The 24,551-nt window shown below is 35.4% G+C and overlaps 1 long non-coding RNA gene across 1 annotated transcript in view; it reads right to left on the bottom strand.

Annotated features, from left to right (window-relative positions):
• Positions 1-5,251: 5,251 nt before the first annotated feature.
• Positions 5,252-24,551, bottom strand: part of LOC126953619 (uncharacterized) — a 60,171-nt gene continuing 40,871 nt past the window's right edge. The window contains exon 3 of the long non-coding RNA XR_007725277.1: positions 5,252-5,396. This is a non-coding gene — a long non-coding RNA (uncharacterized LOC126953619). The remainder of the gene's footprint in view (positions 5,397-24,551) is intronic.

The raw sequence follows: 24,551 nt of genomic DNA, 5'->3' as shown, positions 1-24,551 counted from the left end.
AAATAAATTTTTTAAAAATTACTACTAATCACAGATTCTTTTAAGAAAAAAATTTATATTCTTTACATCTAGGAAACTTTTATTCTAGTTCATAAAGTGTGAAGAAATAATGTTTTGTATGTAATTGTATATCCAATTGGCAAGGTAATATATGTGTTCATTTTTCTTCTACAACTGAGTCTCTGTAAATGCATATATATGATAAAAAGATGATAATAGACAGGTAGATAATAGGTAGATGATAGATATGACAGATGAGTAGATGCTAAGTCTACACAGCTGAGGAATCAGACCTAAAATTATACCACCATTTTAGTTGCAATTTTGTGCCTACATAATATTTAAGAAGCCTAAACATTAAAATGTAATCCTCCTGTTATCCTACAAGAATAACGATTAAAATTTGAATTACTGTAAAAAAAATTCTAAAAGAGTAAAACCAATTTACAATTGCAATATACAATCAAGATCACCCACATGAAGACAAAATTAATAAAGGTGCATCAAAGAGACTTTCATTAACTAAAATAACCAGTAATATTATTGTTTTCCTAAAGATTAAAAAGTTTCATTTTAAGAATAAATGTCAAATTCTTTTCAATTTGCTGTATAAGAATTACTAGTTGGCAAAATGAGTCAGTCCACTGTTGGGGAGCAATGCTGTTGGTGAACAGTGGTCTGTCGGTCTATACTTTGGGGAACATGAGCAGGATTGGTCATCAAAATGAGAGAATCTGACCTACTCTACTATCGTCTATGGGATGTCTTTCATTTTGATGTAGGTTTCTCCTTTTAGTAAAGAGATGACTTTTTAGTCAGGAAAAAAAAAACCTATTCTTTTCATCTCAATAGTCTTCTTATAAATTGTTGAAGAAGCTTATCCATAAAGAAAAATTGGTACCCACCAGCGTTCACATAATTTGTATCAATTCTTAACTAGATTTTGCCTAGGAGCTAATTTTTCAGACATGAAATTGCTTGGAAATACAGAAAGATTTTCTTTTTCATCTGAGGGCAACCTGGTAGCAATTTCTCATCCCTTACTAAACTTGAGAGTTTCTCGTGTGTGCCTAAGTGCATGTGTATTTATGTGGATGGGTATACTAGACTTTTCCTTTCTTTAGTTTATTTTTTAATTAAAGATTCTCAACTCAAAATATTAGAAATTTAGTGAAGCATAAAAAGAAAGTTATCTAGAAAACCACTACTCAAAAAATCATTATCAATACTTTAGTAAGTGTATATTCAGAATTTTCTATGAACAAGCTTATTTTAACAAAAATTAAAAAAAGAGGCATAGGCATACACACTGTTTGAGTATCTTTATTGTCTTGTTCATTACATTGTGACTATGTTTTCTATCAACCCTTATACATTTGAAGTATGGTAATAACATCTGCATGGCATTCCATTATGTAAATGACTCTAACCAATTTAACTAATCCCTACTCTGAGACACCTACTGTGCTTCTGACTTTGTCCCATCCTAAAAGATGCCTCAATTAATATTTTATCAAATCTTTGTTAAAACTGTGATAAATTTTTACTAGTGGAATTACTAAGCCAAAGTCATTGTCTACTTTTAAAGCTTCTTATTAATATATACAAATTCTCCTCTTTAAAAGTTTGTATCAGTTTACTCTCCTATGAGTAGTGTATATTAACACTTGCTTTCTCACATATGCACTGTCACTGGGAACACTTGTATTTTTTCATATTCACGGTCACTGGATACTACTAAAAAATAAAAAATCAGGGTCAATTATTTTGTTCAACTGTGTTATCTCATTATTTGTTTTTATTTGTATTTCTTATTTTGTTATCGATTTTTTATTAGCCATTTTAATTATTTTTCTTTGCTTACTTTTCTATTATATTCTATACATTCTGTACATTTTCTTATCTTCTGTATTTTATTAGTGATATTTGGTTTCGATATATGAAAACAACCATTTGTGACAAATGAAACAAATATTATTTTTCAGATGGCCCTTTACAAAATAGTCTTTCAGTAAAAGAATGACTCTGGAGTTAGGCAAACCTGGGTTTCAAATCTGAATTCTCTAATTTACAAGCTATGTGACTTTAGACAAACTACTAGAGCTCACTGAAACTCAGCTTTAACATAATATAAAATAGGGATGGTAAAACCCGTTATGGACATAAATGCTAAATAGTTCTAAGAAACAGCAAGTACAAAATTAATGATAATTGTTATTATTTTAATTATTTGTAATGTTTTAGACATTTGGACACTGTTTGAATGTTATAAAACCAAATCTTTATCTTCATAGCTTCTTAACGGAGTTAAAGTAGGAAAGTTGTTGAAAACTCAGACTTGGGAAACAGTCTAAGTTGGAAACCTGGCTCCGGTTTTTAGTAGTTGTTTGATTTTAGGCAAGTTACTTAACCTTTCTGAGCCTCAGTTTTCTCAACTGAAAAACAGGTGGATATTAATACCTATGTTATAAAGGCATTGAGACAATAAAATAACGTACCGCTTATCAAGCATCTAACACAATGCTTGGCATTTGAAACATCCTCAGTACACACCAGCTTTTATAACTATGAGGGTGATCATTATCTTTCTGCCTTTAATTGCTCTTGCATTGACTAAGGTTTTCTTAATCATTCAAATGGCATGAGAGGATTCCTCTAGATCTCACAATATAATCAAATAAATTATCTTAGGCTTTCTTGGCTACGTTCCTATGCTGGGGGCTCCTATGGAGTCCCTCAGTCTGGCTAAGAAAAGAATTTTCTAGGAAAATATCACTGCTTGGGTAGGAAATCTTGAGAAATATATTAATGTATCTTAATGATGCTGTGTTTGATAGCTGATATCTCAACAAGTACTTTCACATTTAGCCTAACTGAAATATGAGGTTTCTTTTCACTCACCATCTTTTAGTCTCCAGAATAAAAAAACATATTGTAACAAAAGTGATCTCGAAAATTTGAATCCTAAAAAATAAAAAAAAAAATTTACCTCTGATATTTATTTATTTTGTTTGATATTTTAGTTACTTCTGTCTATGTGGATTTGAATCCACATAGACAAGATTCATCCCAGCTCCTGGTAAGGGATAAAACCCTATAATGATGGAAGTGTGTTCCTGAGTAGGCCTAAGGAAAAGCAGTCACTTTCTAGTTAGCTAATGTGGTCCAATGATAGGTGACATTGTCTTTGCATTCAGAAAATAAGATTTTCAAACAACCCACTCTGATTTGCTAACTGGAATAAGCTGACAGTGATTGCTTGGATGTTGGAACAGTGAATGTGCGTGTATGGGCTCCTATCCATTGGCAGATACAACTTTTCTGTATCTCAATATAACCACAAAGCAGGAATTTTTGCTTGCTTGTTTTCTTTCTCCCTGTGGAGGACCCAGCAAAATGGCTTTCTAAATCGCATGGATTCTCTTTCTGCAGTTTAATTGGTCTTTGGAACAAGTTTGGAAGTCAGGATAATTCCTTAATATGCAAATCCTGTTGAGTTTTTTTTTTCCTATGAAGCTGACCTTCATTTTCATGGAATATTATTCCCACATAGCTCACTTTTCTTCATCTTCCATTGGCTGCATTCTCATGGATTGCTTTTGCTGTATATTTTGAATTAGTTCCCAGTTGTACTAGGTAGTCAGGCTCTAGAGATGATACTTTTATCCTCTGGTTATAGAATTTTCCATCAGTCAGCCAAGAATTTATGCAGAAGAGCACGGAAGCCTCCCATGCAAGTGTGACAGTTTTAGAAGTAATCCCATTCTCACTGATCTGTCATACTTGAGCTAGCCCATGGTCTTCTTCCTGCTGATGTCTCCTAAGCTTATTACTCTCAGCAGTGTCATATGAGACTTCACTTTCTCATGTCTTTATCCACTGTATTTTAACCAGAAGGTGTGATCCTTTCATCAAACCATAATTCTTGCTTATATTGAAATGTATGTAGATTTCAATATCAGCCTTCTTGATTTAGAATTCACAGCCACTTCTCACTGCATGGGGGTGAGGAGGAAAAGATGAAAACATCCATGTCTAGACACAATTATCATTGCCCAGATTCCTTACGTTTTGCATTTCTTCTCAGCGAGATATCCATTTTCTATTTGCAGAAATAAATATCAAACATAAAGAATTTGTAGAAATTACAGATCCTATTCTATAGTTTTTTATTGATATAAATGTCTTATCACATATTACTGTTGAAGAGGATTCTAAGTGCTATGCAGTGTTTACCATCTAACACCATTAAACTCAAGTCAGATTCCTTCGTGCTGCTCATCACTACTTGGGAAAATAAAGAAAAATATCTTTGAAGTAAGTGCCATTTATGTGAAAGAAATAATTTGGAAAGGAAATGTTCCTTTACAATATTTAATTTTATCAAATAATGTAGGGGGAAAATAGAGCTTGACTTTCCCTTTATGAAGGAAAAAAAAAATCCTCTTATTTTGTAAAGTAGTTCCAAGAGACAGCTGGCATATTCAACATATAACAACCACTCTAGGGAGCAATGAATACAAACACACACAAGAAAATCTGTCGTTCAATGGCTAATATTCATAAACTATCAACAGAGAAATGAATTTCATAATTCAGGCAGAAAACCTATTTGCTCAGTGTGTTGCTGATAAAACATGCAACATAAGCAAATTAGTAAAAGCCTAATGGTAGTAGGTCGATAGAGAGCTCTGCCGCTTTCCCCATAATCCCATTATTCAATTAAGCAATACTACAGGTAGAACGGGGGACACAATCATTATCACCAACAATGTTGCCATTCATGCATCTACCGTACGCCAAACTTCTCTTAGATTTTTGTGGAAGGTGTTTGTGTGTCATAAATAAATAAAAAGTCAAGACACATATAAATTACATCTATTATCCTTTCCAAGGGTGATTCAAAGAAAATGTCCAATCTAAGCTGAAACTCTTAGTTGAGTCTGGTAAAGATATACTTTTATGTCTTTCCTTATTATAAATATCTGGCTCATTGTTTTCCTCATGGCACTGACAAATTAAATTTATATCATTGTCATCAGTTCACGTCCACTTTGCATGCACTGGAGGCTTGGCATTGTGATTAGCCAAATCATTATCAAAAGAGTTACTTAACTCCATATCAAATGGAACTGACTCAATAGCTAGAGAGTAAACCTACCTCATCACAAGCTATTAAAATACAAAAGGGAGATTGAGACCAGCCTGACCCAACATGGAGAAACCCCGTCTCTACTTAAAAAACATACAAAATTACCCGGGCATGGTGGCAAATGCCTGTAATCCCAGCTACTCTGGAGACTGAGGCAGGAGAATGGCTTGAACTCAGGAGGCGTAGGTTGCTGTGAGCAGAGATTGCACCATTGCACTCCAGCCTGGGCAACAAGAGTGAAACTCTGTCTCAAAAAAAAAAAAAAAAAAAAAAAAAAATTCATTGCATATTTGATTTGCTTTATTCCAATATACACATCATCAAAATTTGTTAAAGAAATACTAATGGTTGAATATTAAAACTTTTATTCTGTGTTATTAATATTACAAGATCCTTTCCAAGGGATGCCAAAAACACAGATTTCAAATATCCAGTGCTGTTTCTTATTATGTTTAAGTCAAGTGTACCACGTACATTTTAGGTGAATTGAAGATACAGATAAAAATCATCCCTTTAACTGATTATAATGTTGCATTCAAATGAAGGGATAATTAAATTCCATCTTCTTTCACTAGTGTAGTAACTCATGTAAAGGTGCTCCCATTAAAATGCACAATTTTATAATACGGCTTTTGCAAAGATTAGAGGAAGTCTATGGTCCCTTTAATCTTGGGGATTCTAATTCATAGCAGTACTTTCTAATGTGATAGATGTGTTGTATTTTTGATGAGAGGAGTTGCTGCCTTGTTTATCTGCATGTGATCTTTTGCCTTAGGCGCCCGAGAAGTTCTTTTATACGAAGGAAAAATTCCAGAAGTCGGGCTTCAGAACACTCTGCTATGGCTGTTGCTTCACTCATTCCATCCTCATGCCCAATTCAGTCTCTACTCATGCGTTGTACAAGGGAGTGAAATTTTGTTCTCAGGTGCTGGTATTCCTCAACGAAGGAGCACATACCTTTGGGAAAGACCCAGAGAAACTAAGGCTGATATGAAAACACAGACTTTTGTATGAATCATAAATAATGCAAAGTTAGTTTGAGACTCTTCAATAAAAATATAAAGGTGGTCATCAATATAAAAGACCAAAATAAATTTCAAACATGAAAGCCCGAAGAAGATTTGAAGAGGTCCAACACTCTAAAATGATCATGTCCCCACCTCCCCACTCATCCATATTATAAATTTAGAATAAAAACAATACCGAAACATAAAATAAGTATCAGGAGATCCAACAAAGGTTTTATTTTCTTAACATATTTTTAATGTCGACATGAAAGTCTTTGCCATGCTCTGCCAAAATATTTTGGAAGTCATACCATGCTGATGTCAGCAAGCAAGCCTAATCTATTGATTAGACAATCTAGGCAGGGTAGTAGTTATCAGTTTATTTTCTTTATGGACACCTTGAACAACTGAGTAGTCTTAATCATAACACTTCATCTGGTGAGTCTTCAGTTTCTTTACCTATGAAAGAACAGGATGGCAAATAGGGTGCCTTGTTAACCTATATTATAAGGAATTGCCAGGAAAATAAGAAAGTACAGTGTTCAGTGCTGTTTCCTTTTCATAGATGAAGAAGTTTACTCAGAATTCTAATGCATCATTTGTCACACTCTTTAAAAGAAGCATAAAGTGTTGAAATGGCAAGTGAAAGAAATGTCTGGCTAAATTTTCCCGGTATTTGTGCCACTTCTACCACATACAAGCACTACAATCCAGCTCCATTGTAGTTCTCAATAGAGAATTTTGTGTGACAAACACATTTTTTAAATATCAAGGAACATATGGAGAAATTGGCTATTTATTTTTTCATAATGACATCTTGTCATTCTCAATTATGAATGAACTACTAAATAATGACATCATAGTATCTACTATACAGATTGTCCCTTTTCTGCCTGCTAGATAACATAAACAAATGGGTAACATTATTACTAATCCCGTACCAGTATTTCTTTATCTCAAAAAAATCCCATACAAGTGATAGAAACCAGATCTGGCAAATACTGAGTTAATTATACTATCACAAAAAGTTCATCTGGATAATTGATGATTTTTCATAATGTTTATTATTTAAATTGCCACTGTAATATTTCCTGCCACTATTGGAGGTAAGGAATATTTACTGGCTTTTTCTTTTTTAATAGAAATTATGAAGGATAATGAATCCAACTCTACTTTGATAGTACAGCCTGTAAGGCAGATTGCTAAATTACCAAGTCAAGGGTCTCGTAATCAAAGCTGGGAGTTGAAAGGGGCATTAATAATTACCAAGACATGGAATTGAAAACTCAAATACCTATCAGAGCCAGGTGGATAATGTAAAGTAGCACATTTCAGCTCGTATGTCCGTCTAATGTATACAGTAGCTATATAGCTTTAGACAATGGCTGCCATTGCAATACTGCAAGCTAAGGTTGCCATTTTTCAAGAGAAGCCAAAATGTTTATTTTTATGTGAAATCTTTCTATCACGTATTATTTCACTTTTGTTTGGTGCAAGTCATTTTGTTTCTTCAACTGTAAAATTATCACCTCCTTGAAAATAGGAGCCAAGACTATCATTCTCCATCTTCAAAAAGCATTAGCTGAGAGCAATAAAGAAAGCACTCAATGAATGTTGTTGATTGACTGACGGACACACTAATTGCTTGTATGTTTTTCAGGGCAGAGTAGGCTGCTGTCTATGGAGTTAATATTCAAAACTGTAAAAATATAAGCTCTTAGGATTGAAAGAATATCCAAGAATCTCAACATAGAAGAGTGTGGCCATGGCGGAAAGTAGCTGTGTTGGCAGCAATAAGATGATGTATTTTTGAGCAAAACCTTAATCTGAAGACGGAAAGTAGCCATTAATCATCTTGGAAATATACACACATATAATGGAGAAATATTAAGCTCATATCAAAAGACAGATTATTATTAAATTTAAATTTTTCGCTATTAATAACTCCTTGGCATTTCGTAGGGAAAAAAGTGACATTGAACATCTAATCACAAATTTAAAGTTACATTTTTAAAAAATTTAACCCTCTTAATTCAAAAGGTATCCTCACAGCTGGTTACATCATGTAAATAAAATGAAATATCTAGAGGAGAATTTTCCTAATAGAAATAGAAAGTGAGTCACTTTTGTAATTTTAAACTTTAGCAGCCACATTTTTAAAAAAGTAGAATGAAACAGGTAAAATTAATTTTAATAATACATTTTACTGACCCAATGTATCCAAAATATCCTTCACCATGTAATCAGTATAAAAATTATATACAAGATATTGTACATTTTTTAATGTCTCTGAAATATTTACCACATAGCTCTCTTTGAACAAGACACATTTCAAATACTCAAATTTGCATATATAGTACAGACATAGAGGAAAACTGCTTTCTCTATACATGTTAGATAAAATCCAATACTGACAATATTATCTCCATAAATGATAACTGTCTTTAGAAACAAATGGCTCATGTTTCTGGGAAAACTGTGACAAGAATGACTTCGGTAGCTCAAACCTGGGCTTCTCCTTCTTTGAAATGTTATAAAAGTCAGTAGCAGAATTTCCCCTTCCGGTATTTGTGCTCTTTTAGTGAATTATAAGTCAAACATGAACTCACAAAATAGTTTAAGTCACAAATGTTTTCTTAGAAAGCCACTGTATCTTCTTTCAATCATATGGTGGTGGTTATGAGTTACTGTCTATTCCTTCTCAGCGGGGGGTTCATCCTATTTCAGAAGGCTTTGCTTACCTTATAAATTGTCTTTTAGGAAAGCCAATATAGTAAGTGAATTCCAAATGTATAGTCACAGAAACAGTTAAACTTGGTATTCTTATCTACATCTTAAAAGATCCATCTTTTTCCTGAGAATTAGCACATTTGTAGTAATTTATGTTTATGTGTTACAAACCTGGATTGCTACTCTCGTTATACAAAGTGAACAAGACTGCTGCACTTAATAAATATTTGTTACAGTAAGCAAATAACTACTTGAACTTAGTGTTTTTATATTATTGAGATTACTTTTTCTCATATCTGCAGACTCAAGTGTACTCTCATTCTGATAACATGGGGGAAAGGAGCAAATGCACATATTTCTTTTCTACTTCTTTGCCATATTTTGGACAATCCATTTGCAAATGAAATGCTAATCTTGAAAATACTGGTATTTTACATTTTAGTACAACAATTGTGAGGTGTGAGCTGTCTGTGTGTGCGCATGTACGTGCCTTTGGGTGTGTGTTGTTTTTGTGTCTTCACGCTCCCTACGTTTGTTGAAGCCAGAAGGAAAAGGAAAGAGGCGTGTGAAAAAGAAAGGGAGGTATTGAGGAAATGGGGTGTGAACTCCTGTGTTAACAATGAGGACTATAGGCTCTTTTTGTGACTTAAGATAGAAAGAGTAATTTCATCAAGAGCCCAACACAGACCTTCAGGAGTGCTTATCAAGCGTCTTCAGAGAGGAAGCGGCCATTTTTTGTTTTTGCAAAACAAACAAACAGTGCTTGTTTTTGCAGCCCTGAACTAAGATCTCACCCACTGTATCTCCCTGTTTTTCAAACCTCCTCCCTGGATCCAGTAGCAGGTGTGAGGGAATTGAAAACAAAATGTTTAAATTAAGGAGTCCCTGTCCCATGTAAGAAGCTCTGCTACCCTTTGAGTTCTTGGAGAGGCACTGGTTGAGGTCAGCAACATCATTCTATGAAGTGACTATAGCAAACTGGCAGACAAGCCCCAAAGTCATAGAGAGTCTAAAAAGTGAAATATATGTTTCGTCATATTTGTTAAGTTTAATATTTTGCATTTGTTTATATAGATTAAATCCCGTCAAATAAAAGTTTCCATCTGGATAAAAGGAAACCAAAACATAGAAGTGCAAGTTCTGTGACAGGAATATTTGAAGTTGGGAGAAAAGATAATCCCCCTCCTCTTCGGAGACAGGGATTTTGCAATCAGGAGTCTATCCATTTTTCAAACCCTGAGGCCTGTTAGAAACAACTTCTTCCTTAGGCTATACAGTTTCATCTCTTCTCTTTGAATCACTCAACCCCAGCAAAGAAAAGCTGCAAACCAAATTTAAGCATTACACAATCTAAGTGCACAGGATGGGCCCGCAGGTACATAATTAGGTGCATTCTGAATGTCCATGTAAGGTTCCTGAGTCTGCTTTATTTTAATGTGGTGATTATTGTTCAGTTTATAAGACCTTATGAGAACCGAGTCATTTGGGTTGCAGCTTTGTGTTTGCTCCTATGAGAATGGCTAGTATGAAGGAAAGGGAAAAGGCTTGTGCAATACAAATCTATGATTATAAATAACCTCATTTTTCAAGTGACAATTCATTTGAGGGGGCCTACTAAATACTGACACGTCTCCTCAAATCCAAAAAAAAAATCATATTACCCTCATTATAGGAATGGACCACACCAACACAGTCTCCTAAAGAATGATGAAAGAATCTTCCTCTGTCCTCCCTCAGTCTCTGACCCTGATGCACAGTGCATGCACATACACAACACACACTCTCATATATCACAAACATACACACACACAGCACATGCAATCACATACACAAACACATACACACACACTATATACACAGAAACATACACTGTTTTATATGAGCATTTGACATCGTTTTTCCTAATAGTTGTTGCTTTTTCAGGAAAACAGCTTCATCATTTTCTACACTTATTAGGCAATTTACTCATCTTTCTAAGACTAAATTCCCATGTAAAATAAGAATCATAATCATAATTCTATATAGCACTATTATGAGAATTCAATAAAGTGAAGCATACAAATTATTTGGAAAAGTCCTTGGTATATGATAAGGGATCAGTAATGCTGAAAATTGTTAATATATGTTTTTATACCCTGAAGCAATGGTTGTCCTTCTGAAACACTTCTATCTCATTTCTGAAAAGAATTGGAGAATAATATCCTGAACACAAGGTACAATTTAGTCTGGTAATTATTGCATGGATTTTATTTTTGTGTTATACATTTACAGAAAATTCTTCAGAAATCTTTCCTATCTCTACAGTAATGTGATAATCTGGTCTTAATTCTGTTTCCAGTTGAAAAAGCCATGGGTGGACTGGTAGTGAGTTGTCCTCTGATAAATACACATGCATACCTTGGAGATATTGTGAGTTTGGCTCAGAATCACTGCAATAAAATGAATATTGCCATAAAGCTAGTCACACATGTTTTTTGGTTTCTTGATGCATATAAAAGTTATGTTTACACTATACTGTGCAATAGCATTATGTCTTTAAAATGTACATACTTTAATTTAAAAATACCTTATTGATAAAAAATGCTAACGACTAACTGAGACTTTAGCAAGTCCTAATCTTTTCATTGCTGGAAGGTCTTATCTCTGTGTTGATGTTTGCTCACTGACAAGGGAGTGATTGTGGCAATTTTTAAAAGTAAGACTACAATGAAGTTTGCTGCATTAATTGACTCTTCCTTGCACAAAAGAGTTCTCTGTGGAATATGATGCTGTTTGTTAGTATTTTACCCACTGCTATAGTTTGGATGTCTGTCCCCTCTTAATTGCGTGTTGAAATGTGATCCCCAGTGTTGGAGATGGGGCCTAGTAGGAGGTGTTTGGGTCAAGGGGGCAGAGCCCTCATGAATGGCTTGATGTCATCCTCACAGTAATGAGTGAGCTCTTGCTCTGTTAGTTCATATGAGAGCTGATTATCTAAAATAACCTGGCATCTCTCTCTTGTTCCTCCTTTTGCCATGTGACATGTGTGCTCCCAGTTTGCCTTTCACCACGAGTAAAAGCTTCCTGAGGCCTCACCAGAAGTAGTGTAGATGCTTACATAACCTTCATGAACCATGAGCCATTCTTATACAGCCTGCAGAACCATGAGCCAAATAAATCTCTTTTCTTTATGAATTACCCAGTCTCAGGTATTCCTTTATAGCAACATAAAACTGACTCACACACACACACTAGAACTTCTTTCAAAATTGAAATAAATTCTCTCAAACTCTGTCACTGCTTTATCAAAAAAGTTATATAATACCCTAAATCTTTTGTTGTCCTTTTAATAATGTTCATACCATCTTTGCCAGGAATAGATTCTATCTCAAGAAACCACTCTCTTTGCTCAATAAGAATTGAGCAACTCTTCATCTGTTCAAGTTTGATCATGGGATTGCTGCAATTCAGTTACATCTTCAAGTTCCATTTTTAATCTCACTTTTCTTAGTATTTACAGCATGTCTGCAGTTACTTCTTCCACTGAAGCTTGAACCACTCAAAGCTATGTCTTAGTGCTTTAATCAAATTTTTATAAATTCCTATTATTGTAGACATTTCTACTTCCTTTCATGAATCATGGATATTCCTAATGGATTTAGAATGGTGAATGCTTTCCAGAAAGTTTTCAGTCTACTTTGCCCAGACACATCAGAGAAATCACTCTCTATGGCAGCTACAGCTTTAAAAAAATGTATTTCTTAAAAAATAAGACTTAAAAGTCAGAATTAGTCTTTGATCCATGGACTGTGGAATGAATGCTGTGTTAGCGAATACGAAAACAACACTGAACTCTTTGTGCATATTTGTCACAGCTCTTGGCTGACTAGGTACATTGTCCATGAGCAATACTATTTTAAAAGGAATCTTTTTTCCTGAACAGTAGGTCTCAACAGTGGACTTAAAATATTCAGTAAACCATATTTCAAACAGATGTGCTATCATCCAGGATTTGTTGTTCTGTTTATAAAGTACAGACAGAGCAAATATGGCATAATTCTTAAGGGACTTAGGATTTTCAAAATGATAAATGAGCATTGACTTCAACTCAAAGTTACCAACTGCATTACCCCCTAACAAGAGAGTCAGCCTGTCCTTTGAAGTTTTGAAGCAGGCTTTGACTTCCCCTCTCTAGCTATGAAAGCCTTAGATGGTATCTTCTTCCAACAGAAGACAGTTTTGTCTACATTGAAAATTTGGTGTTTCATGTAGCTATCTTCATTGATGTTCTTAGCTAGATCCTCTGGATAACTTGCTGCAGTTTCTACATCAGCATTTGTTCTTCTTGCATTCTTATGTTATGGAGATGGCGTATTTTCTTAAACCTCATGATCTGACTGCTCTCAGCTTTCAACATTTTTTCTTCAACTTCCTTATCTCATAAAATTAGAGAAAGTTAGGTCCTTGTTTTGAATTATGCCTTGGCTTATGGGAATATTGTAGCTGGTTTGATCTTCTATCCAGGCCACTAAAACTTTCTCCATATCAGCAATAAGACTATTTTTCTTTCATGATCATTTATGTGTTCACTGGAATTGAAGTTTTAATTTTCTTAAAGAACTTTTCCTTTGCACTCACAACTTTGCTAACTATCTGTAGCAAGAGACCTGGCTTTCAGCCTATCTCTTCTTTTGACCTGGCTTCCTTACTAAGCTTAATCATTTATTTCTAGCTTTTAATTGGAAGTGGGAGATGTATAACTCTTCCTTTCACTTGAATACTTAGAGGCCATTGCAGTGTTATTAATTGTCCTAATTTTAATAATACTCTGTTTCAGGAAACAGGGATGCTTGAGGAGAAGGAGAGAGAAGGTGGGACACCCAGTCATCAAAGCAGACAGAACACATGCAAAATTACTAAGTTCACTATCTTATATGGGCATGACTTGTGGTGCCCCCAAAACAATTACAATAGTAATATAAAAGATCATTGATCACAGATCACCGTAACAGATGTAATAAAATGGAGCAATTTTAAAATATTGCAAGATTACCAAAATGTGACACAGAGACCCAAGGTGAGCACACACTATTAGAAAAATGGTGTCAATAGATTTGCTCCATGCAGGGTTGTTGCATACCTCCAATTCATTAAAAATACAAAAGCCCTGGAAGACAGCCTAGGCAATACCATTCAGGGTATAGGCAAGGGCAAGGATTTCATGATGAAGATGCCAAAAGCAATTTTGACAAAAGTAAAATTTAACAAATGAGATCTAATTAAAGAGCAAAAGAAACTATCAACAGAGTAAACAGACAACCTGCAGAATGACAGAAAATTTTTGCAAACTGTGCATTCGACAATGGTCTATATTCAGCATCCATAAGGAACTTAAACAAATTTACAAGAAAAAAACATACAACCTTATAAAAAGTGGGCAAAGAATATAGACACTTTTCAAAAGAACACATACATGTGGTCAATGATCAGTCATATGAATAAAAGCTCAATATCACTGATTGTTAGAGAAATGCAAATCAAAACCACAATGAGATACCATCTGACACCAGTCAGAATGGCTACTATTAAAAAGACAAAAAAATAACAGATGCTGATGAGGTTGTGGAGAAAAAGGAATGCTTATACACTGTTGGTGGGAGTTTAAATTAGTTCAACCATTGTGGAAGACACTGTGGTGATTCCTCAAAAATCTAGAAGCAGATTAAATATAGCATAATTCTTAAGTGACCTAGGATATACCAATTACTTGGCGTATACCCAAAGGAATATAAGTCATTCTATTATAAAGACACATGCATGTGTATGTTTATTGCAGCACTATTCACAATAGCAAAGACATGGAATCAACCTAAATGCCTATCAATGATAGAATGAATCAAGGAAATGTGGTACATATACACCATTGAATTATATGCAGCCACAAAAAAGAATGAGATCATGTCCTTTGCAGGGACATGGATGGAGCTAGAAGCCATTATCTTTAGCAAACTAACACAGGGACATAAAAACAAATACCACTTGTTCTTACTTATAAGTGGGAGCTAAATGATGAGAACTCACAGACACAAGATGGGAAACAACAGACATTGGGTCCTACTGTAGGTTGAGGGGATGGGAGGAAGAAGAAGATCAGGAAAAATGACTAATAGGTACCAGGCTTAATACCTGGGTGATAAAATAATCTGTAAAACAACTCCCCATGACACAAGTTTACCTATGTAACAAGCCTGCACTTGTAACCTTGATCTTAAAATAAAAATAATATATCTGTGAAGTGCAATAAGACAACGTGAATAAAACAAGCTATATTTATATAATAAAGATAAATATATAAATACATTTCATATAAATAATAAATAATTATATAACAAGACTATTTATCAGTATAGTTATATAAGGCTCTGCACAGATATTCTGGGACGCCACAGATGGAAACGTCAATATGCTATCATATGTGCTAAGTTTATGCCAAAAAAAAAAAAGAATGAAACACAAAGAAGTACTTAAGCCACCACATTAAAGTAATAATTTGCCAAGCACACAAAAATGTATTTTTAGACTTGCTTTTATTTACAGTCATGCTCCTTTGTAATATTGTCAAACATCAAGTAGGGACTGAATAGACCGATTGGCTCAAAAGACTCTCTGCTTTGTAATTTTCACTTCTAAGACTCTGGCTTTCCAACATGTGATTTTCTTCAGGCTGGTTCAACTAGCCTGCATGAAACATTCGGTAAATTAATTACCTATACTGCAGGCTGCTTAATAAACAGCCAACAAAAGATTGTGGTTAACCCTTAGGGAGTTTAGCCATTAGTAAGTAAGAGTACTCGTGATTACCAAAATGCACCTTATCGTATGGAGTCTATTCCTAATAAATCAAGAAAAATCCCTGTCTAGTATTTTCCATGGAGTATAATGGCTATAATTTAAAGAAAAGAAATAGTGAGCCTTTCTCAGGCGCAGGCAACATTTTCCTCATTCTTTGATTTTAGTTAACGTAGAGAAGAAAAATTTGAATGAACTTCCCAATGGTTTGGTTTGATGCTTTCGGTCTCTGCAGGGTATACTCTTTGGTACTGCTATGATTTGAATGTGTCTCCTAAAGTGCATGTGTTTAAAACTTAATCTTCAATGCAATATTGTTGGGAGATGAGGCCTAAGGGAAGAAATTTATGTCATGAAGACTCCACCCTCATGAATAGATTAATGCCAATTATAGAAGCACTTGAGGCTGTGAGTTCAATCTCTTATTCTGTCTCATACTCTCTTTGCCTTTCTGGCATGAGATGACACAGCAAGAAGGCCCTCACCAGATGCAGCCCCTCAATCTTGGACTTCCCACCTCCAGAACTGTGAGCTAAATAAACATCTATTCTTTTTTTTTTTTTTTTTGAGACAGAATCTTGCTCTGTCATCCAGGCTGGAGTGCAATGGCACAATCTTAGCTCCCTGAAACCTCCACCTCCTGAGTTCAAGCAATTCTCCTGCCTCAGTCTCCTGAGTAGCTGGGATTACAGGCATGTGCCACCACACCCAGCTAATGTTTTTGTAATTTTTAGTAGAGGAGGGATTTTGTCACGTTGGTCAGGCTGCTCTCGAACGCCTGACCTCAGGTGATCTGCCTGCCTTGGCCTCCCACAGTGCTTTATAAATTACCAGTTTGTATTATTTTCTTTATAGTCACTTGAAAGGGACCAAGACAGAAAATTGGTACCAACAAATAGGGCTGTTGCTGTAATAAACACCTGAGAATGTGGAAGCAGCTTTGAAACTGGGCAATGGGCAAAGGTTGAAATAATTTAGAGGAGCATGCTAGAAAAGGCCTATCTTGCCATGAATAAAGAATTAAAGACAATTCTGATGAGGACTCAGAAGAAGAGAGCAGTAGAGAAATCTTAAATCTTCTTATAGATTACTTAAGTGGTAGTCATCAGAATGTTGCTAGAAATATGGACATTCTCATGAGGTTTCAGATAGAAATGAGAAACAGATATTAGAAAGTGAAGTAAAGGTCATCCTTTTTTTTGCGGCAGGGGGGAGACAGAGTCTTGCTCTGTCACCCAGGCTGGAGTGGTGCAGTGGTACAATCTCCTCTCACTGCAACCTCCACTTCCTGGGTTCAAGCAGTTTTCAGCCTCAGTCTTCTGAGTATCTGGGATTACAGGCACCCACTACCACGCCCAACGAATTTTTTGTACTTTTGGTAGAGATGGAGTTTCACCATCTTGGCCAGCCTTGTCTTGAACTCCTGACTTCGTGATCCACCCTTCTCAGCCTCCCGAAGTGCTGGGATTACAGGCGTGAGCCACCGCCCCTGGCCAAGGCCATCCTTTTTATACAGTTGCAGAGAACTTTGCACTAGGACTTTGTAAAAGGCAAAACTTAAGATGATGAACTAGGATATCTGGCAGAAGAAATATCTAAGTGGCAAAGAATTCAAGATGGTGCATGACTTATTTTAGTCACTTGCAGTAAAATGAGAGAAAATAAAATTGGTTTAAAGGCAAAATTTATAATTAAAAGGGAATCAGACAGAAAAATTTGGAAAACTCTCAGTCTGGTCATATAATGAATAAAAAAGCATGTTTGGGAGAGAATATTAAGGGTGTAGCCCAGCATTTGTTTGCAAGAGAGATCAATATGGATAGGAGAAAATCAGGTTCTACTCATCAGAACAAAGGGAGAATGACTCCAAAAACATTTTGGAAATCTTTGAAGCTGCTCCTGCCATCAAAGGCCCAGAGCTCCAGGAGGGCAGAATGGTTTCAGTAGATGGAACCAGAGCACAGTCTAGAAACTCACTACTCAGGGCCACATCAGGCCTCTGTTCCCCACATTCCTGCGCAGTATTCCTTGGTCACCTCAGTTGTGGCTCAAGTGGGCCCAGGTGTGGTTGGGCGATCATTCCATAAGGAGCAAGCTGTAAGTCTTGGCAATGTCCATGTGGTGCTGACTCCACAGACGCACAGAATTTGAGAGCTGTAGGGCCATAGTGGCCTCCACCTAAATTTCAAAGAATGTCCCAGATAGACTGGGGGAGCAAGTGGAGATTTGTCACAAAGGAAGAGCCATTGCAGGGAGACATCAATAGGGCAATGCCTCGTGGAGCCAGGAGAGCAAGGCAAATCCTAAGAACTCAGAACTGTAGAGCTACCAGCATGCAACTCCAGCCTTGGTGGGCTATAAGCACTAGACTCTAATCTGTAAGAGTTGCTGGGTAGACAGCCCAGTAAAGCCATAGGGACAGGGCTGCCCAAGGTCTTGGGAGCCCAACTCTGTCCCAGCGTATCTAGGATGTGGAACATGGAGTCAAAAAAATTACCTTCCAGCTTTAAGACCTAATGTTGTTTTCCCTGTTGAGTTTTGGACTTACGTGGTAACTGCTATCCCTTTATTCTTGCTAATTTCTTCCTTGTGGAATGAAATTTCTATTCTATGTCTGTTCCACCACTGTGTTTTGGAACTAGACAATTTGTTTAATTTCACAGGCTCACAGCTGGAGGAGAATATGGCTCAGGAAGAATCCTGCCTTGACTCTCACCCATATCTGATTTAGATGATGTGTTTGTCTGTTCTCATGCTGCTATAAAGAACTGCCTGAGACTGGGTAATTTATAAAGGAAAGAGATTTAAGTGACTCACAGTTCTGAATGGCTGGGGAGGCCTCAGGAAACTTACAATCATGACAGAAAAGGAAGCAAACACATCCATCTTCACATGGCAGCAGGACAGAGAAGTGCTGAGCAAAGTGGGGAAAGCTTCTTATAAAATCATTAGATCTTGTGAGAACTTACTGACTATCATGAAGACAGGATGGGGGCAACCACCCCCATGATTTAATTACCTCCCACCAGTTCCCTCCCAGGACACATAGAGATTATGGAAACTACAATTCAAGATGAAATTTGGGTGGAGACATAGCCAAACCATATCAGATGAGAATCTGGACATTGAACTTTTAGTTGGTGCTGGAATGAGTTAATACTTAGGGGACTATCAGGTTGAAAGAATTTATTTTGCATGTGAGAAGGACATGAGTTTTGAGGGCCAGAGATGAAGTGCTACAGTTTAAATGTGTCCCCTCTAAAGCATATATTGGAAATTTAATTCCCAATGCAACGGTATTGGAAGGTGTCACTTAATGGGAGGTGTTTCAATCATGAGGGCTTCACCTTCATGAATGTATTAATGAGGATTGTAAAAGGATTTAAGGCTGCAAGTTTGATCTTTTTTCTCTCTCACCCTCTTTTTGCCTTTCTACCATAGGATGGGTGAGAAGGCCCTCGCCAGATACGGCGTCTTGATTGTGAACTTCCCAGCCACCACAACTGTGAGGCAAATAGGTTTCTGTTCTTCAAAATTTTCTCAGCTTGTGATATTCTGTTGTAGCAATACAAAACAAACTAAGACAGGTACCATCTGCAAACTCCCCTACAAATACTTTTAAATTGCCCATGCATCACTAAACTCTGGTAAGCATTGCCAAGGAGAACTCCTATTTATAATACCTCCTTTTCCCACTCTTTTTTTCCTCAAAACAGTATTCAGATTGCTGCTGGGATGATCTTTTTGTAAACAAAAATATGGCCATATCACTCTGTTAATTAAGATTCCTGATTTATTTACCATTATCTACTTGATAGAATCCAACTCCTGAGCATGGTTCTCTGGAAGCCACTATTGTCTACTCCCGTATTCTCACTTTCAAGTACTTTGCCATTGAATGTTTCTATGAGCCTGGAATTCACAACTATTAGTAGTTCCTGACGCAACTCATATTTTTATTCTTCCTACTACCAAGACTCAGCACATCTGTATTCGTTTGGTAGGGCTGCTGTAATAAAATATCACAAAATGGGTGGCTTAGACAACAAGAATGTATTGTCTCACAGCTCTGGAAGCAGGAATTCTGAAATCAAGGTGTCAACAGGGTTAGTTCCTTCTAAGGGCAGTGAGGAAGAATTTGTTTCAGGCTCTCTCCTAGTTCTGGTGGTTTGCCAGCTATCTTTGGTGTTCTTTGGTTTGTAGACGCATCATTCTGACCTCTGTGTTGATGTTCATGTGACATTCTCCTTGTATGCCGCTCTGTCTCCAAATGTACCTTTTTTCGTAAGGACACCAGTCATATTGGATTAGGGCCTACCCTAATGATTTCATTTTAACATGGTAAAGGCCCTATCTCCAAATAAGTTTATAAAGTACTGGGGATCAGATTTTAATCCATGAATTTGTTAAGGAACTATTGAACCTATCACACCGGCCCTCTTCTTGGGTTATTCAGAACCCACTCCCACCCCATTACCTTTTCCTTATTTGGTGAGTTATTATATACCTGTCAAAATCTGTTGAGTAAGGTCCTCCTCTGGAAGCCTGCCCCAAATCTGTCACCCTTCACCTATCTCTTGTGATATGTACTTGCATTTATTCCACGGATTGATAATTTTCAATTTTATACCTATGCATATGATTGTTATGTATCCATATTATTATATTACACAAATATTATTATAGTATCCATCTTTTGCATTAGAAAGGTCTGTGAGGCCAGAGTTTTCTTATTATTCATATTCTTCACACCTAATATTGTGCCTAGCACATCGTAAGAGTTCGATATATGTTTGGAATGTTTTAAAGTTTGTTCTATAAAATGGAAAGGAGGCAAAAATCAAAAGATTCAAAAGATTTTGAATCTTTTGAATAAACATTATAAAGAGAAATATTTTACCTATGCTAGGTTGCAAGTGCTTTGAAAGGAGTGAATGTAATGAAGATCTTATCAGTAAACAATACCTTTTGACTTATCCTTAGATACTTTAAAAGTGACAAATACGTTGAACACAATATAATTTCTTTAAAAAGAACAGTAGATATTCTAACCTATGTATGTGTTGCCCCTACCAAGAGTTGTACATGATCAGCTTACTTTCTTATAAAATAATCTATAGTCTCTAAAGGACGTTCTCAGGTTTTGAAAAAATAATTGATTGCAGGTTTTTAAACAATTTGGTAACATTTTGCGACAATCGAACATGCATTTAACTATGTGAAGGGAGAGCAAAATCCAGCAGTTAGAGGGAGCTTCCTCATTTAGGTAAACAGGCTCTCTGACACATGGTTTACCTCCACCCCCATTCCACCATCAGAATCAGGTGTACAATCGGGAAGGGAAAAACAGCATCCCTTCCCTTCCTCTGAAGCACACGCAAGGCAGGGCAGACCTTCAGAATATTTGTGTCTAAAGGAAACAATAACTACTTGGGACCTTGAGGAAACAGGAATTGAGCAAGGAACTTCCCACCACCATTCTAAATAATAAATAACGCCACAAACAATGCCTAATCTGCAAAACCATCCTTCTCTATGGAGAGGGATCACATCTTTGAGCATCTTTTAAAAATAAATAAATAATGATAGCAAAGCCAACAAGCAACAATAACAACAACAAAACCTTTGGAAGGCAAAAGTCTGGTTATTTTAAATTTAAGTACACTTGACAGATACTTAGTGATTGTGGGTATTCTGAAATATGTACAATTCATTGATTATCACATTGTACTTCGTCTACTAATTTTAGACATGTTTAAAATACTTTCTATATCATTTAAAGAAAATGATTGATTAGAAACCCATGACACTTTTGCTAGTATTATTTATGCACCACTTCTAGCATTTTTACAGTTTAACATTCTCAAAAGAAAAAAATGCTTTGAAAAGAAGTTGTTGCTATGATAATAGATATGGGATATGATAATAGATAATAGATATGATAATAGATATGGGATAAAGATGCACAATATCACTTAAATATATATTTACTATATATTTATTTATTTAAATTAGAAAAAACTATGGTATTTCAGACAATAAGACATATTCTCAGGTAAGAGTGAAAAAGAGTACTAAGTTGAATTAGTTACTTAAGTAGATATCTCCTGAGGGAGAAAAAAAATAATCAAAAATAAACATTTTTATATTTTCAAAGCAGTGATTCCTATAGTTCACATAAATAATTGACATTTTACATTCTTTGTTCAAAACTACCTTATGAATTATTTCAATTATTTGTTTGCAGAATAAAGCACATAATTCAAATATTTTCATCAAAGGTGACATTGGGCCATCTCTTTTATGTAAATATTGTATTTTGTTTATTTTCAGCAAAACTTCCTTGGTATATACTTTCTCTACCTTGCAGCTTGTTCAAATTTATTGTTGACAGAACATGAACTCATTATGACCTTCATGGCTTAAAATAACTTTCACTTGTCATGTATGATCCTGTATTTGTACCTTTAAAATACCAGTCAAATTCTATGCTTCTCCCCATTTAACCACTTGCTTTGATCTTGCACCAATAGCTGTACCTTTAGAGACACAGAGAATCACGAAGTATATTTACGTATATCTGGGACATAAATGTGCCTTCACATAGTGAAGACAGCGTAATGTTCAGGGTTCTGGACTGGGAGTCTAAGCCTAAGTTGATTCTTCAGACTTGCCACATGTTTAAGAGCCCTTGAGCAAGTCACCGCACACAGGTCTCTGGCCTCCTCTGCTTTCCTAATTTTGAAATAAACACTTTGATCTAGATGAGCTCTAGGATCTCTTACATTATAAAATACAGAGACTTAGAGTGACCTGTTTCTACCTGGACAAAATGTAATTTGTTTAGAGAAAATGCTATGGCACTCTAAGGACTAATTTTAAGATGTTAGTAAATATTAGAAGCAAAGTCTGTTGACTCTGACTTTGTTTGGCTCTTGATAAAGTAAAGCAAAGAACAGATACAATTACATCATCATAATCATTTAAATTACTGTAACTCTTCTGTTAGAGATAGCCTCAAATTGATGGAGAAACAACTCATTTATTATAACAACAACAAAAAACACTCACAAGTAATATCCTTTTTAAGCTGTTTGCTTTGTTTTGGCATTATTTCATGAGGAGATTGAGAAGAAAATAAAATTGGAGATGGATTGGGAATACAATGAAGTAAAGATGTTTAAGAATAATACCCACGGCAATGTAAATCCTAGAGCAAAGATGAACTGAATAAATTTGGAAGAAACTATATAAAGTCCTCATGTGAGCTACATTCCACAATGCGTTATCACGTGAGACTACAATAGCAATAAAATGCATGAGATGATTACATCTCCTGTCTCCAATTTAGTTAGAAGAGATATAAGCTTTATAATAAACTCACTTATTCATGGATATTCTAATACACTGACATAGTATAAAGATCATGCATGAATGTCATCAGTTTTTGCTATAAGCAACAACAACAACAAAAGCCAAGAACATTAATTTTTATCTCTCACTGCCACAAAAACACAGCGATTGCAAAGAAACAATCCTATGGGGTGCTTGTTAATAGACATTTTGTTTCATGCTTCAGAAGGGAATTCCTTTCCTTTATCAGAAAGCCAGTTAAAATTATACAATCATGACATTTAAAAAAAAAATTCCTATGCGAATTCCACAATCCTTTTTGACCATATTCTGCTAGTAAGTTAAACTTGCCACCACAATTTTAGCAATTTTCTGTTAATTGTAAAATGGATTGCTGAAAGCAGTAAGGAAACATTTTTCTGGGTGGGATATGATTTTCTTCCATCAGCCTTACCTAACTGGGGACCAATTATTCCCCTGAACACACAAAAATACAGCTTACATCTGTTTAGAAAGGAGTTGGAATAGCAGCCTTGGCTATAAAAGTGAAACTCTTTGTCTAAAACTCCCAGGAAATAGCAGGTATTTGAACATGAAATTCACACAAGAAAAGAAGGTTACGTTTCTAAGGTTTGTGTAGTATTTAAAAATAAAACTATGTTTGCATTAAGAGCACCCTTGCACTTAAAAACAACCAGTTTTAATTATTTGTATCACCTGCACATTTGTCATGTAACTATGTTTAAAATTTGCCTCAACAGTTAAATCTGGATGTTGAGGTGAAGGTATAGTTCCAAGAGTAGAAATCTATTGTTCATTCCTATTGGATCATTGCTTCTTTGGGTGTCAACAAAATTAACCAGAACAATATTTAAAGTTAGCACAGTTTCTATAAGGGAGGGTATTTGGAGAACAAGAATAGCTTGTTACTCTTTGTTCCCAGTGGTGTCTCCTAGAATCAATAGATTTTGGAATCTCCTATTCCAAATTCAAGACCATCTCAAACATCAGAAAGCTCTAAGTGACAATCAAAGAGCTATAATTATCTTTCACATGAAAGATATCATAGTTCATCAGGTCATTTGTCTAAGTAATAGAGATTGATAATATTTATTAATTATTGTGTATTTTTAAAATAATACATTAAAAGAGAGCATTTTAATCAGATTTATTGGATTCAAATATCAGTATTATTCAATTGACCTTGGGCCAACGCTTAACCTCTCTAGTTCTTAGCTTTCTTATCCACTAAAGGAGTCAAATAATTATTTATAGGTTATTTATTAACATTAAATGAAACTCTGCATGTAAGCAGCTTGTTACACTACATAGCACATATCAAATACCTGATCACTACTAAATGATAAGCACTATCCTAGATTACAAGTCTGGATAACCAGTTATTTTCTTAAGGATGCTTTACCAATACTATACAAATACTATACAAAATTATATCCTCATTGTTGCTTACAAACTATGAC

Source organism: Macaca thibetana, chromosome 4, assembly GCF_024542745.1.
Source record: "Macaca thibetana thibetana isolate TM-01 chromosome 4, ASM2454274v1, whole genome shotgun sequence".
Lineage (NCBI taxonomy): Eukaryota > Metazoa > Chordata > Mammalia > Primates > Cercopithecidae > Macaca > Macaca thibetana.
The sequence above is the reverse complement of the archived record's forward strand: the minus strand, read 5'-3'. Positions and strand labels throughout refer to the sequence as shown.